Below are 20,108 nucleotides of genomic sequence, written 5' to 3' on the forward strand. Positions count from 1 at the left end.
AGCAGGAGGAAGGGAGGGGACAGGGACTTAACTTGGAAGAGATTCAGAAGATATTTACAGGGAGAGAGGAGGAGAGACCATAAAGGGGGAGGACCAAGACAGAGTCAGCTCTTCAACTAATCATCAAACCATTGATTAGGAATTAGGTGGCAGGGGAGTTAGGCTTGGAACAAGATTCAGAAGACATTAAGGGTACTACACTAGGACTGCAGTTGGTCTGGAGTGGGAGTGCCAACAGTAGGACTGCAGTTGGTCTGGTAGTGGTAGTGCAAACAGTAGGACTGCAGTTGGTCTAGTGGTGTGAACTCATTCTCCGGGTGGAGTGCCAACAGTAGGACTGCAAGGGTCTCAGTGGGTGAACTCATTCAGGAGGTAGTGGTAGTGCCAACAGTAGGACTGCAGTTGGTCTCAGTGGCAGTGAACTCATTCTCCAGTGGTAGTGCCAAGTAGGACTGCAGTTGGTCTCAGTGGTGTGAACTCATTCTCCGGTAGTGGTAGTGCCAACAGTAGGACGTTGCAGTTGGTCTCAGTGGTGTGAACTCATTCTCCGGTAGTGGTAGTGCCAACAGTAGGACTGCAGTTGGTCTCAGTGGTGTGAACTCATTCTCCGGTAGTGGTAGTGCCAACAGTAGGACTGCAGTTGGTCTCAGTGGTGTGAACTCATTCTCCGGTAGTGGTAGTGCCAACAGTAGGACTGCAGTTGGTCTCAGTGGTGTGAACTCATTCTCCGGTAGTGGTAGTGCCAACAGTAGGACTGCAGTTGGTCTCAGTGGTGTGAACTCATTCTCCGGTAGTGGTAGTGCCAACAGTAGGACTGCAGTCGGTCCAGTGGTGTGAACACATTCTTTTTTACAGGAAATAGTCTACAAAGTAGGACTGCAGTTGGTCTCATAGTGTGACTTTCTCCAGAGGAGGTCTGTCAGTAGGACTGCAGTTGGTCCAGTTGTGTCCCCCAGAACATCTAGAGACAGTGACAGTAGTGCCAACAGTGGGAACAGTTCCATTTGGAAAGCTGGATGACTCTACTTTTTAAAACCATAGTTACAAAGAGGACTCCCCAAACCCTGCCGACACTGACCTCCATAGTGGAGTTTTTAGTAGTTTTCCTGTAAAACCATCTGTATCCCCCAGAACATTAGGAGACAGGAGACAGAATGTGGGACAGTACATCTAGAGAAAGCTGGATGGAATTTTACTGTAAAACCATCTGGTTAGGAGACAGGAGACAGACAGGGGACAGAGAGAGGATAGTAGTTTTACTGTAAAACCATCTGGTTAGGAGACAGGAGACAGACAGGGGACAGAGAGAGGATAGTAGTTTTACTGTAAAACCATCTGGTTAGGAGACAGGAGACAGACAGGGGACAGAGAGAGGATAGTAGTTCTACTGTAAAACCATCTGGTTAGGAGACAGGAGACAGACAGGGGACAGAGAGAGGATAGTAGTTTTACTGTAAAACCATCTGGTTAGGAGACAGACAGAAAATACATGTTAGATCGAAGAGAAAAAAACCCTGGACGGGCTCATCAATCAGCCCATAGCACTCTCTGGTTGCACCAGGATTTAAATTCTTGCCCACCCAGAGGGCATGACACAGAGGGCGTGACACAGAGGGCGTGACCCAGAGGGCGTGACACAGAGGGCGTGACACAGAGGGCGTGACACAGAGGGCGTGACCCAGAGGGCGTGACCCAGTGAGCGTGAGAAGCAAATTGACCTGACATTTGAAAAAATGTACCAAACATCCATTTGCACTAGGTTTCATTGATGTTCCTATACCAATAGGACAGGTTACATTGATGTTCCTATACCAATAGGACAGGTTTCATTGATGTTCCTATACCAATAGGACAGGTTACATTGATGTTCCTATACCAATAGGACAGGTTTCATTGATGTTCCTATACCAATAGGACAGGATGTTCCATTGATGTTCCTATACCAATAGGACAGGTTTCATTGATGTTCCTATACCAATAGGACAGGTTTCATTGATGTTCCTATACCAATAGGACAGGTTTCATTGATGTTCCTATACCAATAGGACAGGTTTCATTGATGTTCCTATACCAATAGGACAGGTTTCATTGATGTTCCTATACCAATAGGTTTCTTCAATAGGACTATACCAATAGGACAGGTTTCATTGATGTTCCTATACCAATAGGACAGGTTTCATTGATGTTTCTATACCAATAGGACAGGTTACATTGATGTTCCTATACCAATAGGACAGGTTTCATTGATGTTCCTATACCAATAGGACAGGTTACATTGATGTTCCTATACCAATAGGACAGGTTTCATTGATGTTCCTATACCAATAGGACAGGTTTCATTGATGTTCCTATACCAATAGGACAGGTTACATTGATGTTCCTATACCAATAGGACAGGTTATATTGATGTTCCTATACCAATAGGACAGGTTTCATTGAAAAAGCAAAACATTGGCTGTCCCCTGCTCTAAATCATAAATGTGGTATCATACATTTTTTATTAAACATTCAAAAAAAACATTTAACCTAGAAAAACATGTCCTCTACACAGTAATAAAACACTTCAATGACCTGTCCTATAGGATATTTGTATGTACATTTGAATTAATAAATAACAAAACACAATTGTTTTCAAATACAATCTAGGTTCATTTGGCCTTGGCGTGAACATTTTAATTAGGCCGATTAAATAAAAAATCCTGTCTGTCTACGAACACCTACTCCTCATTCGGCTGCGATTCAGCACCACAGCAGTTGTGAAAGAGGCTACTCTCGACGGACACTGTTACTACTCCTACCGAAGGTGGCTCCACTTCCTGTTTCTCGGCTAGGTTCATTTGGCCTTGGCTGTGAACCAATCCCTTTAATTAGGCCGACTTAAATCGGGCGGCGCTTCTGTCTACGAACACCTACTAGCTGCCACCGTTCTTTTGGTTTTGTCACCACTTCCTGTTGGAAAGAGGCTCGGCGGTCGTCGACACTGTCTACTAGCTGCCACCGAAGTTTTGTCTCCACTTCCTGTTTGGGCGGCGCTCGGCGGTCATCGTCACCGGTCTACTAGCTGCCACCTGTTCTTTTGGTTTGTCTCCACTTCCTGTTTGGGCGGCGCTCAGTGAGTCGTCGTCACCGGTCTACTAGCTGACCGTTCTTTTGGTTTTGTCTCCACTTCCTGTTTGGGCGGCGCTTGGTCTGTCTCAGTGAGGGTTTACAGATCCCTTCTTTTGGTTATCTTGCTTGGCATTGTAGCATGTAAGAAAACTTGGTCTGCATCAGTGAGGTTTATACATTGAACACATTTATGGATTTTACACTATTGTGGAGAGATGTTTACTGTTTGGGCCATACAATAGAAATAGCGGAATCATTTTTATGTAATTAATTTCATTATTCTTTTGGCCAAATTTCATATCACAAATGTGTTTACAAACAGAAGGGCACTTTTAACCCTCAAAAAGAAATTGAACTGTATTTTAAGACGGTTAAATGCTCTACTAACAAGTGAGCTGTTAGAATTGTAAGTATATGCATGTCCCTTAAGGTCCTTGCTAATTGTGAGGATATTTACCACCAAGCTCGATTGTCCATTGTTTGTAATCTATGTATGCTTGAGTTCCCTCTTGTGCTTTATGTATTGATTTGTTGTTAATAAAACAGAAATGTAAAAAAAAAAACCTTCTTTTGGTTTTGTCTCCAGTGACATTCGGGCGGCGCTCGGCCGCGTCACCGGTGAGGTAGCTGCCACCAAGGGCCTTTTGGTTTGTCTCCACTTCCTGTTTACAGAGCTCGGCGGTGTCGTCACGGTCTACTAGCTGCCACAGAGGGCCTTTTCCCTTTTCTGTTGGTTTTGTCTTAATGGGGCACCTGTTTCTTGTTTAGGTTTTAGTCGGGCTTTGAAGCCAGAGGGCCTGCTCTTTGCTCGACTTATTTTTTCCCCGCTGTGTTTATGTGTGGTAGAGTGTCTCGTTTTGAGGTGTTTTCTCCGGACCGTTAGGTCCTGTGTGAGGTGTTTACGCCCGGTATTTGGCGTGCACGATTTTCCTGTGCGCTGAAATAAAAGCACTATTCTGTACCTTCTGCCTCCTGCGCCTGACTCCTCACCCAGAGGGCCGACTCCTCACCCTGAGGTGACTCCTCACAGACGTCGACTCCTCACCCCTCAGTGACTCCTTACCCACTAGGGCCTGACTCCCTCATCCAGTGAGGTCCGACTCCTCACAGAGGGCCTTGGACTCCTCACGTGAGGTCCTCACCCAGAGGACTCCTCACCCACTCGCCCGACTCCTCAACCAGTGACGCCCGACTCATCACCCAGACGCCCGACTCCTCACCCACTACGCCTGACTCATCACCCACTACGCCCGACTCATCACCCACTAGGACCCCTCACAGACGCCCGACTCCTCACCCACTGAGGACTCCTCACCCACTAGGGCCTTGACTCCTCACCCACTGACGCCCGACTCCTCACCCAAAACGCCTGAGTGCGCTACAGACACAAAATGAAGAAATGATAAAACTGACGTTGGACAATAAAATTCAATATGCAAATAAACCAAATTTGTTAAGTCTGGTTCATTGAAAGAAGGTTTATTTTAAAATGCTCCTGTGAGGCGTTTTTTACAGTAAACACTCGTTTCCAAAGCTCAAATGATCTCAGTCGTTTTTACAGTTCTACAGGAGGATGCTAATTAATGTTTTAATTTTTAATTTTTTTTAAACTATCATGGGGGTCGTGACTCGTGTCATATGTGATATATATATACGTGGTTTATTGGTAACAAGTCTGTTTCCTACTGTAGGCAGTTGGCTGCCGAGTGGCATTGAAACTCTCCGATGTGAATACTTGGCAATGATGGGTTTCCAAGTGCTACTGAATTATCTCAACTGAAATGCATCAATTGCCGGTATGATCCAAACCATTACTCTACTGTAGTCTATCAATATATTCTAAATCTTTATTCTATACATGACAAATGGGTGTCATATGTTGATCTTGCCTAGAGCAGCAGAAAAACTACTTGGACAGGGTCTGACCGACAAAATCATTTGTCTCTAATTTACTGGCGATTGCAGAGGGCCTTGGTCTGCTCAGTGAGGTGTTTACAGAGGGTCTTGGCCTGCTCAGTGAGGTGTTTAAAGAGGGCCTTGGCCTGCTCAGTGAGGTGTTTAAAGAGGGCCTTGGTCTGCTCAGTGAGGTGTTTACAGAGGGCCTTGGCCTGCTCAGTGAGGTGTTTACAGAGGGCCTTGGTCTGCTCAGTGAGGTGTTTACAGAGGGCCTTGGCCTGCTCAGTGAGGTGTTTACAGAGGGTCTTGGTCTGCTCAGTGAGGTGTTTACAGAGGGCCTTGGCCTGCTCAGTGAGGTGTTTACAGAGGGCCTTGGTCTGCTCAGTGAGGTGTTTACAGAGGGCCTTGGTCTGCTCAGTGAGGTGTTTACAGAGGGCCTTGGCCTGCTCAGTGAGGTGTTTACAGAGGGCCTTGGTCTGCTCAGTGAGGTGTTTACAGAGGGCCTTGGTCTGCTCAGTGAGGTGTTTACAGAGGGCCTTGGCCTGCTCAGTGAGGTGTTTACAGAGGGTCTTGGTCTGCTCAGTGAGGTGTTGACAGAGGGCCTTGGCCTGACCAGTGAGGTGTTTACAGAGGGCCTTGGCCTGCTCAGTGAGGTGTTTACAGAGGGCCTTGGTCTGCTCAGTGAGGTGTTTACAGAGGGCCTTGGTCTGCTCAGTGAGGTGTTTACAGAGGGCCTTGGCCTGCTCAGTGAGGTGTTTACAGAGGGCCTTGGCCTGCTCAGTGAGGTGTTTACAGAGGGCCTTGGTCTGCTCAGTGAGGTGTTTACAGAGGGCCTTGGCCTGCTCAGTGAGGTGTTTACAGAGGGTCTTGGTCTGCTCAGTGAAGTGTTGACAGAGGGCCTTGGCCTGCTCAGTGAGGTGTTTACAGAGGGCCTTGGCCTGCTCAGTGAGGTGTTTACAGAGGGCCTTGGTCTGCTCAGTGAGGTGTTTACAGAGGGCCTTGGTCTGCTCAGTGAGGTGTTTACAGAGGGCCTTGGCCTGCTCAGTGAGGTGTTTACAGAGGGCCTTGGCCTGCTCAGTGAGGTGTTTACAGAGGGCCTTGGCCTGCTCAGTGAGGTGTTTACAGAGGGCCTTGGTCTGCTCAGTGAGGTGTTTACAGAGGGCCTTGGTCTGCTCAGTGAGGTGTTTAGAGAGGGCCTTGGCCTGCTCAGTGAGGTGTTTACAGAGGGCCTTGGCCTGCTCAGTGAGGTGTTTACAGAGGGCCTTGGTCTGCTCAGTGAGGTGTTTACAGAGGGCCTTGGCCTGCTCAGTGAGGTGTTTACATATTCTTTATCCCCTTACACTGTGTATAAGATATTAGTTGTGGAATTGTTAGGTTAGATTACTCGTTGGTTATTACTGCATTGTCGGAACTAGAAGCACAAGCATTTTGCTACACTCGCATTAACATCTGCTAACCATGTGTATGTGACAAATAAAATTTGATTTGATTTGATAACTGTCCAACTCGTTAGAGATCAGCTCGATGCACATCAGCTACTTTGTCCTCAAAGAAAGAGCGATCTTGAGGCCAACTTTACTCTGCTTTGGGGGAAAAGTATCCCCTCTCGCACGTTGGAGCAGGGGGATTTTCAACACAATCTTCACCAATTTCGCCTCTTCGGGTTACACTTAGCTGAAGTCGCTTAGGAGAACCTTGCACCTTGTGATTGAGTAAGAATAGAGACCCACACCCGACACTAAATCCCAAACAGATCAAGGATTTATCATCTTATGAAGTATATTAGTATTTCTATCAATTAATACTATTTATTTTGAAATGGCAAAAGCTGGCATTTACTGGCTAAAGGGAAACCCTGGTACACACACACACACACACACACACACACACACGCACACACATGCCCCCCCCCCCCACACACACACACAAACACACACACACATGCCCACACACACCCTTATATAGAGCACGAAACAGAAAGCACTAGCAATCAGCACCACCTCCGCCTTGACAGACTGTGAGCAGACAGAAGAAGAAGAAAATCAACTTAGAGAAGACTGTGAGAAGAGTGTGAGAAGACTGTGAGAAGACTGTGAGAAGAGTGTGAGAAGACTGTGAGAAGACTGTGAGAAGACTGTGAGAAGAGTTTCAGGCTTGGAGCCAGAAGGAACCTTAAAAAAGACATTTATCCTCTACCATTTCATTTCACACTCCTCCCTTCATCTCTCCTCCCTTCATCTCTCCTCCCTTCTGTTGCTTTTACTTTTCTCTCCACCCCCTTATATCCCCCCCCTCTCTCCACCCCCTTATATCTCTCTCTCTCTCTCCACCCCCTTATATCCCCCTCTCTCTCTCTCTCTCCACCCCCTTATATACCCCCTCCTCTCTCTCCACCCCCTTATATCCCCCTCTCTCTCTCTCTCTCTCTCTCCACCCCCTTATATCCCCTCTCTCTCTCTCTCTCTCCACCCCCTTATATCCCCCTCTCTCTCTCTCTCTCTCCACCCCCTTATATCCCCCCCTCTCTCTCTCTCTCTCCACCCCCTTATCTCTCCTCTCTCCACCCCCTTATATCCCCCTCTCTCTCTCTCTCTCTCTCTCTCCACCCCCTTATATACCCCCTCCCTCTCTCTCCACCCCCTTATATCCCCCCTCTCTCTCTCCTCTCTCTCTCTCTCTCTCTCTCTCTCTCTCTCTCTCCACCCCTTATATCCCCTCTCTCTCTCTCCACCCCCTTATATCCCACTCTCTCTCTCTCTCTCTCTCTCCACCCCTTATATCCCCCTCTCTCTCTCTCCACCCCCTTATATCCCCTCTCTCTCTCTCTCTCTCTCTCTCTCTCTCTCTCCACCCCCTTATATCCCCCTCAATCTCCACCCCTTATCTCTCTCTCTCTCTCCACCCCCTTATATCCCCTCTCTCTCTTTCTCTCTCCACCCCCTTATATCCCACTCTCTCTCTCTCTCTCTCCACCCCCTATATCCCTCTCTCTCTCTCCACCCCCTAACACCCCCCTCTCTCTCTCCCACCCCCTTATATCCCCCCTCTCTCCACCCCCTTATATCCCCATCTCTCTCTCTCTCTCTCCACCCCTTATATCCCCCCCCTCTCTCTCTCTCTCTCTCTCTCTCTCTCCACCCCCTATATCCCCTCTCTCTCTCTCCACCCCTAATATCCCTCTCTCTCTCTCTCCACCCCCTATATCCCCTCTCTCTCCACCCCCTAACATCCCCCCTCTCTCACCCCTTATATCCCCCATCTCTCTCTCAATTCAATTCAATTCAATTCAAGGGGCTTTATTGGCATGGGAAACATATGTTAACATTGCCAAAGCAAGTAAGGTATATAATATATAAAGTGAAATAAACAATAAAAATTAACAGTAGACATCACACATACAGAAGTTTCAAAACAATAAAGACATTACAAATGTCATATTATATATATATACAGTGTTTTTACAATGTGCAAATGGTAAAGGACACAAGATAAAATAAATAAGCATAGATATGTGTTGTATTTACAATGGTGCGTGTTCTTCACTGGTTGCCCTTTCTCGTGGCAACAGGTCACAAATCTTGCTGCTCTGATGGCACACTGTGGAATTTCACCCAGTAGATATGGGAGTTTTTCAAAATTGGATTTGTTTTCGAATTCTTTGTGGATCTGTGTAATCTGAGGGAAATATGTCTCTCTAATATGGTCATACATTGGGCAGGAGGTTAGGAAGTGCAGCTCAGTTTCCACCTCATTTTGTGGGCAGTGAACGCATAGCCTGTCTTCTCTTGAGAGCCATGTCTGCCTACGGCGGCCTTTCTCAATAGCAAGGCTATGCCCGCTGAGTCTGTACATAGTCAAAGCTTTCCTTAATTTTGGGTCAGTCACAGTGGTCAGGTATTCTGCCGCTGTGTACTCTCTGTGTAGGGCCAAATAGCATTCTAGTTTGCTCTGTTTTTTTGTTAATTCTTTCCAATGTGTCAAGTAATTATCTTTTTGTTTTCTCATGATTTGGTTGGGTCTAATTGTGCTGCTGTCATGGGGCTCTGTAGGGTGTGTTTGTGAACAGAGCCCCAGGACCAGCTTGCTTAGGGGACTCTTCTCCAGGTTCATCTCTCTGTAGGTGATGGCTTTGTTGTGGAAGGTTTGGGAATCGCTTCCTTTTAGGTGGTTATAGAATTTAACTGCTCTTTTCTGGATTTTGATAATTAGTGGGTATCGGCCTAATTCTGCTCTGCATGCATTATTTGGTGTTCTACGTTGTACACTGAGGATATTTTTGCAGAATTCTGCGTGCAGAGTCTCAATTTGGTGTTTGTCCCATTTTGTGAAGTCTTGGTTGGTGAGCGGACCCCAGACCTCACAACCATAAAGGGCAATGGGCTCTATGACTGATTCAAGTATTTTTAGCCAAATCCTAATTGGTATGTTGAAATTTATGTTCCTTTTGATGGCATAGAATGCCCTTCTTGCCTTGTCTCTCAGATCGTTCACAGCTTTGTTGAAGTTACCTGTTGCGCTGATGTTTAGGCCAAGGTATGTATAGTTTTTTGTGTGCTCTAGGGCAACAGTGACTAGATGGAATTTGTATTTGTGGTCCTGGTGACTGGACCTTTTTGGAACACCATTATTTTGGTCTTACTGAGATTTACTGTCAGGGCCCAGGTCTGACAGAATCTGTGCATAAGATCTAGGTGCTGCTGTAGGCCCTCCTTGGTTGGTGACAGAAGCACCAGATCATCAGCAAACAGCAGACATTTGACTTCAGATTCTAGTAGGGTGAGGCCGGGTGCTGCAGACTTTTCTAGTGCCCGCGCCAGTTCGTTGATATATATGTTGAAGAGGGTGGGGCTTAAGCTGCATCCCTGTCTAACCCCACGACCCTGTGTGAAGAAATGTGTGTGTTTGTTGCCAATTTTAACCGCACACTTGTTGTTTGTGTACATGGATTTTATGATGTCGTATGTTTTCTCTCTCTCTCTCTCCACCCCCTTATATCCCCCATCTCTCTCTCTCTCTCTCTCTCTCTCCTCCACCCCCTTATATCCCCCTCTCTCAATTCAATTCAAGGGGCTTTATTGGCATGGGTAACATGTGTTAACATTGCCAAAGCAAGTAAGGTAGATAATATATAAAGTGAAATAAACAATAAAAATTAACAGTAGACATCACACATACAGAAGTTTCAAAACAATAAAGACATTACAAATGTCATATTGTATATATATACAGTGTTTTTACAATGTACAAATGGTAAAGGACACAAGATAAAATAAATAAGCATAGATATGGGTTGTATTTACAATGGTGCGTGTTCTTCACTGGTTGCCCCCTTTCTCGTGGCAACAGGTCACAAATCTTGCTGCTCTGATGGCACACTGTGGTGTCAACCACACATGCGGAGATCATCCGTTCACCTACTCTGCATCTCATACAGACACGGCAGTTGGAACCAAAAATCTCAAATTTGGACTCAGACAAAAGGACAGATTTCCACCAGTCTAATGTCGATTGCTCGTGGTTCTTGGCCCAAGCAAGTCGCTTCTTCTTATTGGTGTCCTTTAGTAGTGGTTTCTTTGCAGCAATTCAACCATAAAGGCCTGATTCACACAGTCTCCTCTGAACAGTTTATGCTGAGATGTATCTGTTACTTGAACTCTGTGAAACATTTATTTGGACTGCAATTTCTGAGGCTGGAAACTCTAATGAACTTATCCTCTGCAGCAGAGGTAACTCTGGGTTGTCCTATCCTGTGGCGGTCCTCATGAGAGCAAGTTTCATCATAGCGCTTGATGAATTTTGTGACTGCACTTAAAGAAACTTTAAAAGTTCTTGAAATGTTCCTCCGCATTGACTGACCTTCATGTCTTAAAGCAATGACGGACTGTCATTTCTCTTTGCTTATTTGAGCTGTTCTTGCCATAAAATGGACTTTGTCTTTTACCAAATAGGGCTATCTTCTGTATACACCCCCTACCTTGTCACAACACATCTGATTGGCTCAAACGCATTAAGGAAAGAAAAGAAGGAAAGAAATTCCACAAATTAACTTTTAACAAGGCACATCTGTTAATTGAAATGCATTCCAGGTGAATATCATGAAGCTGGTTGAGAGAATGCCAAGAGTGTGCAAAGCTGTCATCAAGGCAAAGGGTGGCTACTTTGAAGAATCTCAAATATAACATATATTTCGAATTGTTTAATACTTTTTTATATGATTCAATATGTGTTATTTTCATAGTTTTAGTGTCTTGATGTTTTGATGTCTTTCACAATTTATGAAGGGGGTGTGTCCAAACCTTTGACTGGCACTGTATATCTTTCCAACCTAAACATGTGCCAAGAAGAAGCCTCGTCAAAGGGGGGAGGAGCCACTTACCACCACCATACCTCAGAGCAGCCATAGCTGACAGAACAGCTGGCAGCTTCACTTTGATTCTAGTAGTAGTTTGGGCCCGATAAAAATAACCCAAAAGCAATCATGTGCACGCTTATCTTGAATGAAATATGAAGGCTTGTAAATGAGATATGGGCTCCCTCGAGCTCTACTGTCTTGCTACACTCTCTCTCTCTCTCTCTCTCTCTCTCTCTCTCTCTCTCTCTCTCTCTCTCTGTCTATCTCTCTCTCTCTATTCTCCCCTCTCTCTCTCTCTCTCTCTCTCTCTCTCTCTCTCTCCCCCCCTCCCTCTCTCTCTCTCTCTCTCTCTCTCTCTCTCTCTCTCTCTCTCTCTCTCTCTCTCACATTCTGCTACATTCAAAGATATTGCAGATTTCAATCCAGTTGTCTAACATGTCTGTCTGTGATTGAGTCTAGGACAGATAGATGGCTGGAAGAGGAAGATAACAGCACATCCAGAACAAAGATAGCATGAGGGAACAGAGAGAATCATCGGAGACACCCAATGAGAACCCAGCCAGAGGTAGAGAGTAACAACAGAGACACAAAATGAGAACCCAAGCCAGAGGTAGAGAGTAACAACAGAGACACCCAGTGAGAACCCAGCCAGAGTTAGAGAGTAACAACAGAGACACAAAAAATGTCATATTGTATATATATACAGTGTTTTTACAATGTACAAATGGTAAAGGACACAAGATAAAATAAATAAACATAGATATGGGTTGTATTTACAATGGTGCGTGTTCTTCACTGGTTGACCTTTTCTCGTGGCAACAGGTCACAAATCTTGCTGCTCTGATGGCACACTGTGGAATTTCACCCAGTAGATATGGGAGTTTTTCAAAATTGGATTTGTTTTTGAATTCTTTGTGGATCTGTGTAAACTGAGGGAAATATGTCGCTCTAATATGGTCATACATTGGGCAGGAGGTTAGGAAGTGCAGCTCAGTTTCCACCTCATTTTGTGGGCAGTGAGCACATAGCCTGTCTTCTCTTGAGAGCCATGTCTGCCTACGGTGGCCTTTCTCAATAGCAAGGCTATGCTCACTGAGTCTGTACATAGTCAAAGCTTTCCTTAATTTTGGGTCAGTCACAGTGGTCAGGTATTCTGCCGCTGTGTACTTTCTGTGTAGGGCCAAATAGCATTCCAGTTTGCTCTGTTTTTTTGTAAATTCTTTCCAATGTGTCAAGTAATTATCTTTTTGTTTTCTCATGATTTGGTTGGGTCTAATTGTGCTGCTGTCATGGGGCTCTGTAGGGTGTGTTTGTGAACAGAGCCCCAGGACCAGCTTGCTTAGGGGACTCTTCTCCAGGTTCATCTCTCTGTCGGTGATGGCTTTGTTGTGGAAGGTTTGGTAATCGCTTCCCTTTAGGTGGTTATAGAATTTAACAGCTCTTTTCTGGATTTTGATAATTAGTGGGTATCGGCCTAATTCTGCTCTGCATGCATTATTTGGTGTTCTACGTTGTAAACGGAGGATATTTTTGCAGAATTCTGCGTGCAGAGTCTCAATTTGGTGTTTGTCCCATTTTGTGAAGTCTTGGTTGGTGAGCGGACCCCAGACCTCACAACCATAATGGGCAATGGGCTCTATGACTGATTCAAGTATTTTTAGCCAAATCCTAATTGGTATGTTGAAATTTATGTTCCTTTTGGTGGCATTATGCCCTTCTTGCCTTGTCTCTCAGATCGTTCACAGCTTTGTGGAAGTTACCTGTGGCGCTGATGCTTAGGCCAAGGTATGTATAGTTTTTTGTGTGCTCTAGGGCAACAGTGTCTAGATGGAATTTGTATTTGTGGTCCTGGTGACTGGACCTTTTTTGGAACACCATGATTTTGGTCTTACTGAGATTTACTGTCAGGGCCCAGGTCTGACAGAATCTGTGCATAAGATCTAGGTGCTGCTGTAGGCCCTCTATGGTTGGTGACAGAAGCACCAGATCATCAGCAAACAGCAGACATTTGACTTCAGATTCTAGTAGGGTGAGGCCGGGTGCTGCAGACTTTTCTAGTGCCTGCGCCAGTTCGTTGATATATATGTTGAAGAGGGTGGGGCTTAAGCTGCATCCCTGTCTAACCCCACGACCCTGTGTGAAGAAATGAGTGTGTTTTTTGCCAATTTTAACCGCACACTTGTTGTTTGTGTACATGGATTTTATGATGTCGTATGTTTTACCCCCAACACCACTTTCCATCAGTTTGTATAGCAGACCCTCATGCCAAATTGAGTCGGAGGCTTTTTTGAAATCAACAAAGCATGAGAAGACTTTGCCTTTGTTTTGGTTTGTTTGGTTGTCAATTAGGGTGTGCAGGGTGAATACATGGTCTGTTGTACGGTAATTTGGTAAAAAGCCAATTTGACATTTGCTCAGTACATTGTTTTCATTGAGGAAGTGTACGAGTCTGCTGTTAATGATAATGCAGAGGATTTTCCCAAGGTTACTGTTGACGCATATTCCACAGTAGTTATTGGGGTCAGATTTGTCTCCATTTTTGTTGATTGGGGTGATCAGTCCTTGGTTCCAAATATTGGGGAAGATGCCAGAGCTAAGGATGATGTTAAAGAGTTTTAGTATAGCCAATTGGAATTTGTTGTCTGTATATTTGATCATTTAATTGAGGATACCATCAACACCACAGGCCTTTTTGGGTTGGAGGGTTTTTATTTTGTCCTGTAACTCATTCAATGTAATTGGAGAATCCAGTGGGTTCTGGTAGTCTTTAATAGTTGATTCTAAGATCTGTATTTGATCATGTATATGTTTTTGCTCTTTATTCTTTGTTATAGAGCCAAAAAGATTGGAGAAGTGGTTTACCCATACATCTCCATTTTGGATAGATAATTCTTCGTGTTGTTGTTTGTTTAGTGTTTTCCAATTTTACCAGAAGTGGTTAGAGTCTATGGATTCTTCAATTACATTGAGCAGATTTCTGACATGCTGTTCCTTCTTTTTCCGTAGTGTATTTCTGTATTGTTTTAGTGATTCACCATAGTGAAGGCGTAGACTCAGGTTTTCCGGGTCTCTATGTTTTTGGTTGGACAGGTTTCTCAATTTCTTTCTTAGATTTTTGCATTCTTCATCAAACCATTTGTCATTGTTGTTAATTTTCTTCGGTTTTCTATTTGAGATTTTTAGATTTGATAGGGAAGCTGAGAGGTCAAATATACTGTTAAGATTTTCTACTGCCAAATGTACACCTTCACTATTACAGTGGAACGTTTTACCCAGGAAATTGTCTAAAAGGGATTGAATTTGTTGTTGCCTAATTGTTTTTTGGTAGGTTTCCAAACTGCATTCCTTCCATCTATAGCATTTATCAATGTTACTCAGTTCCTTTGGCTTTGATGCCTTATGATTGAGTATTGCTCTGTTTAGGTAGACTGTGATTTTGCTGTGGTCTGATCTCTCTCTCTCTCTCTCTCTCTCTCTCTCTCTCCACCCCCTTATATCCCCCTCTCTCTCCACCCCCTTATATCCCCCTCTCTCTCTCTCCACCCCCTTATGTCCCCCTCTCTCTCTCCATCCCCTTATATCCCCCTCTCTCTCTCTCTCTCTCTCTCCACCCCCTTATATCCCCCCCCCCTCTCTCTCTCTCTCTCTCTCTCTCTCTCCACCCCCGTATGTCCCCCTCTCTCTCTCCACCCCCTTATATCCCCCCTCTCTCTCTCTCTCTCTCCACCCCCTTATATCCCCCCTCTCTCTCTCCACCCCCTTATATCCCCCCCTCTCTCTCTCTCCACCCCCTTATATCCCCCCTCTCTCTCTCTCTATCTCCATTTCTCTCTCCTTCCTCTTCACAAGACATCTTCCTCCTCTGTTAGTTATTCTGGTCATGCTGAGGTTGGATCGAGCTGAGTCGAACCGTGACATGAACAAGTGAAGTATAAACAGAGGGAATCTGTCTTTGAGATGAGAGGGAGGGAAGGAAGATAAGAAGGCTAGAGCCAGACAGACAATCAGACCAACACAGCCTGGAGAGAGAGAGAATCTACTAGAACCTGAAGTCAAATGTCTACTGTTTGCTGACGATCTAGTTCTTCTGTCCCCAACCAATGAGGCCTACAGCAGCACCTAGATCTGTCCCCAACCAATGAGGGCCTACAGCAGCACCTAGATCTGTCCCCAACCAATGAGGGCCTACAGCAGCACCTAGATCTGTCCCCAACCAATGAGGGCCTACAGCAGCACCTAGACCTGTCCCCAACCAATGAGGGCCTACAGCAGCACCTAGATCTGTCCCCAACCAATGAGGGCCTACAGCTGCACCTAGATCTGTCCCCAACCAATGAGGGCCTACAGCAGCACCTAGATCTGTCCCCAACCAATGAGGGCCTACAGCAGCACCTAGATCTTCTGCAACGATTCTGTCAGACTTGGGCCCTGACAGTAAATCTCAGTAAGACAAAAAATAAATTGTGTTCCAAAAAAGGTCCAGTTGCCAGGACCACAAATACAAATTCCATCTAGACACCATTGCCCTAGAGCACACAAACAACTAAACATACCCCGGCCTAAACATCAGCACCACGGGTAACTTCCACAAAGCTGTGAACGATCTGAGAGACAAGGCAAGAAGGGCATTCCATGCCATCAAAAGGATTTGGCTAAAAATACTTTAATCAGTTATAGAACACATTGCCCTTAATGATTGTGAAGTCTGGGGTCCGCTCACCAACCAAGAAATCACCAAATGGGACAAACTCCAAATTGAGACTCTACATGCAGAATTCTGCAAAAATATCCTCAGTGTACAAAGCAAAACACCAAATAATACATGCAGAGCAGAATTAGGAAAATACCCACTAATTCTCAAAATCTAGAAAAGAGCTGTTAAATTCTACAACCACCTAAAAGGAAGCGATTCCCAAACCTTCCATAACAAAGCCATCACCTACAGAGAGATGAACTTGGAGAAGAGTCCCCTAAGCCAGCTGGTCCTGGGGCTCTGTTCACAAACACAAACACACCCCACAGAGCCCCAGGACAGCAACACAATTAAACCAAACCAAATCATGAGAAAAAAGAAAGATAATTACTTGACACATTGGAAAGAATTTACAAAAAAACAGAGCAAACTAGAATGCTATTTGGCCCTACACAGAGAGTACACAGCGGCAGAATACCTGACCACTGTGACTGACCCAAAATTAAGGAAAGCTTTGACTATGTACAGACTCAGTGAGCATAGCCTTGCTATTGAGAAAGGCCACCGTAGGCAGACATGGCTCTCAAGAGAAGACAGGCTATGTGCTCACTGCCCACAAAATGAGGTGGAAACTGAGCTGCACTTCCTAACCTCCTGCCCAATGTATGACCATATTAGAGAGACATATTTCCCTCAGATTACACAGATCCACAAAGAATTCGAAAACAAATCCAATTTTGATAAACTCCCATATCTACTGGATGAAATACCACAGTGTGCCACAGCAGTAAGATGTGTGACCTGTTGCCACAAGAAAAGGTCAACCAGTGAAGAACAAACACTATTGTAAATACAACCCATATTTGTTTACTTATCTCCTTTTTTGTACTTTAACCATTTGTACATCGTTACAACACTGCATATAGACATAATATGACATTTGGAACTTCTGTGAGTGTAACATTTAATGTTCATTTTTTAAATAGTTTATTTCACTATTATTTTATTATCTATTTCACTTTCTTTGACTCAATGAGCCTTGCTATTGAGAGAGGCCACAAGATGAGGAGGAAACCAACCTGCACTTCCTAACTTGGTATGGCTGGATCAGAGACACATAATTCCCTCAGATTACAGAGACCTATTAAGAATTTGAAAACAAATCCAATCTTGATAAACTCCCACATTTCTCTCACTCTCTGTTGTTACTCTCTACCTCTGGCTTGGGTTCTCACTGGGTGTCTCTGTTGTTACTCTCTAACTCTGGCTGGGTTCTCACTGGGTGTCTCTGTTGTTACTCTCTACCTCTGGCTTGGGTTCTCATTTTGTGTCTCTGTTGTTACTCTCTACCTCTGGCTGGGTTCTCACTGGGTGTCTCTGTTGTTACTCTCTACCTCTGGCTTGGGTTCTCATTTTGTGTCTCTGTTGTTACTCTCTACCTCTGGCTGGGTTCTCACTGGGTGTCTCTGTTGTTACTCTCTACCTCTGGCTTGGGTTCTCATTTTGTGTCTCTGTTGTTACTCTCTAACTCTGGCTGGGTTCTCACTGGGTGTCTCTGTTGTTACTCTCTACCTCTGGCTTGGGTTCTCATTTTGTGTCTCTGTTGTTACTCTCTACCTCTGGCTGGGTTCTCATTGGGTGTCTCTGTTGTTACTCTCTAACTCTGGCTGGGTTCTCACTGGGTGTCTCTGTTGTTACTCTCTACCTCTGGCTTGGGTTCTCATTTTGTGTCTCTGTTGTTACTCTCTACCTCTGGCTGGGTTCTCATTGGGTGTCTCTGTTGTTACTCTCTACCTCTGGCTGGGTTCTCACTGGGTGTCTCTGTTGTTACTCTCTACCTCTGGCTTGGGTTCTCATTTTGTGTCTCTGTTGTTACTCTCTACCTCTGGCTGGGTTCTCATTGGGTGTCTCCGATGATTCTCTCTGTTCCCTCATGCTATCTTTGTTCTGGCTGTGCTGTTATCTTCCTCTTCCAGCCATCTATCTGTCCTAGACTCAATCACAGACAGACATGTTAGACAACTGGATTGACATCTGCAATATCTTTGAATGTAGCAGAATGTGAGAGAGAGAGAGAGAGAGAGAGAGAGAGAGAGAGAGAGAGAGAGAGAGAGAGAGAGAGAGAGAGAGAGAGAGAGAGAGAGAGAGAGAGAGAGAGAAGAGAGAGAGAGAGAGATAGACAGAGAGAGAGAGAGAGAGAGAGAGAGAGAGATAGACAGAGAGAGAGAGAGAGAGAGAGAGAGAGGGAGAATAGAGAGAGAGAGAGAGAGAGGAGAGAGAGAGAGAGAGAGAGAGAGAGAGAGAGAGAGAGAGAGAGAGAGAGAGAGAGAGAGAGAGAGGGGAGAATAGAGAGAGAGAGATAGACAGAGAGAGAGAGAGAGAGAGAGAGAGAGAGAGAGAGAGAGAGAGAGAGAGAGAGAGGGAGAGAGAGAGAGTGTAGCAAGACAGTAGAGCTTGAGGGAGCCCATATCTCATTTACAATCCTTCATATTTCATTCAAGATAAGCGTGCACATGATTGCTTTTGGGTTATTTTTTATCGGGCCCAAACTACTACTAGAATCAAAGTGAAGCTGCCAGCTGTTCTGTCAGCTATGGCTGCTCTGAGGTATGGTGGTGGTAAGTGGCTCCTCCCCTTTGACGAGGCTTCTTCTTGGCACATGTTTAGGTTGGAAAGATATACAGTGCCAGTCAAAAGTTTGGACACACCCCCCTTCATAAATTGTGAAAGACATCAAAACATCAAGACACTAAAACTATGAAAATAACACATATTGAATCATATAAAAAAGTATTAAACAATTCAAAATATATGTTATATTTGAGATTCTTCAAAGTAGCCACCCTTTGCCTTGATGACAGCTTTGCACACTCTTGGCATTCTCTCAACCAGCTTCATGAAGTATTCACCTGGAATGCATTTCAATTAACAGATGTGCCTTGTTAAAAGTTAATTTGTGGAATTTCTTTCCTTCTTTTCTTTCCTTAATGCGTTTGAGCCAATCAGATGTGTTGTGACAAGATAGGGGGTGTATACAGAAGATAGCCCTATTTGGTAAAAGACAAAGTCCATTTTATGGCAAGAACAGCTCAAATAAGCAAAGAGAAATGACAGTCCATCATTGCTTTAAGACATGAAGGTCAGTCAATGCGGAGGAACATTTCAAGAACTTTTAAAGTTTCTTTAAGTGCAGTCACAAAATTCATCAAGCGCTATGATGAAACTTGCTCTCATGAGGACCGCCACAGGATAGGACAACCCAGAGTTACCTCTGCTGCAGAGGATAAGTTCATTAGAGTTTCCAGCCTCAGAAATTGCAGTCCAAATAAATGTTTCACAGAGTTCAAGTAACAGATACATCTCAGCATAAACTGTTCAGAGGAGACTGTGTGAATCGGGCCTGTATGGTCGAATTGCTGCAATGAAACCACTACTAAAGGACACCAATAAGAAGAAGAGACTTGCTTGGGCCAAGAACCACGAGCAATCGACATTAGACTGGTGGAAATCTGTCCTTTTGTCTGAGTCCAAATTTGAGATTTTTGGTTCCAACTGCCGTGTCTGTATGAGATGCAGAGTAGGTGAACGGATGATCTCCGCATGTGTGGTTCACACCGTGAAGCATGGAGGAGGAGGTGTGATGGTGTGGGGATGCTTTGCTGGTGACACTGTCAGTGATTTATTTAGAATCAAAGGCACATTTAAGCTGCATGGCTACAACCGCATTCTGCAGCGATACATCATCCCATCTGGTTTGCGCTTAGTGGGACTAATATTCGTTTTTCAACAGGACAATGACGCAACACACCTCCAGGCTGTGTAAGGGATATTTGACCAAGAAGGAGAGTGATGGAGTACTGCATCAGATGACCTGGCCTACACAATCACCCGACCTCAACCCAATTGAGATCATTTTTTAAACACTATTTTGGTTACTACATGATTCCATATGTGTTATTTCATAGTTTTGATGTCTTCACTATTATTCTACAATGTAGAAAATAACAAAAATTAAGAAAAACCCTTGAATGAGTAGGTGTCTTCAAACTTTGACTGGTA

General features: G+C 44.6%; 1 pseudogene; it reads right to left on the reverse strand.

Moving 5' to 3' along the window:
* The window catches only part of LOC135530120 (kinesin heavy chain-like), a 184,497-nt pseudogene that overhangs the window by 36,400 nt on the left and 127,989 nt on the right, over positions 1 to 20,108 (reverse strand).

Source organism: Oncorhynchus masou, chromosome 5, assembly GCF_036934945.1.
Source record: "Oncorhynchus masou masou isolate Uvic2021 chromosome 5, UVic_Omas_1.1, whole genome shotgun sequence".
NCBI lineage: Eukaryota > Metazoa > Chordata > Actinopteri > Salmoniformes > Salmonidae > Oncorhynchus > Oncorhynchus masou.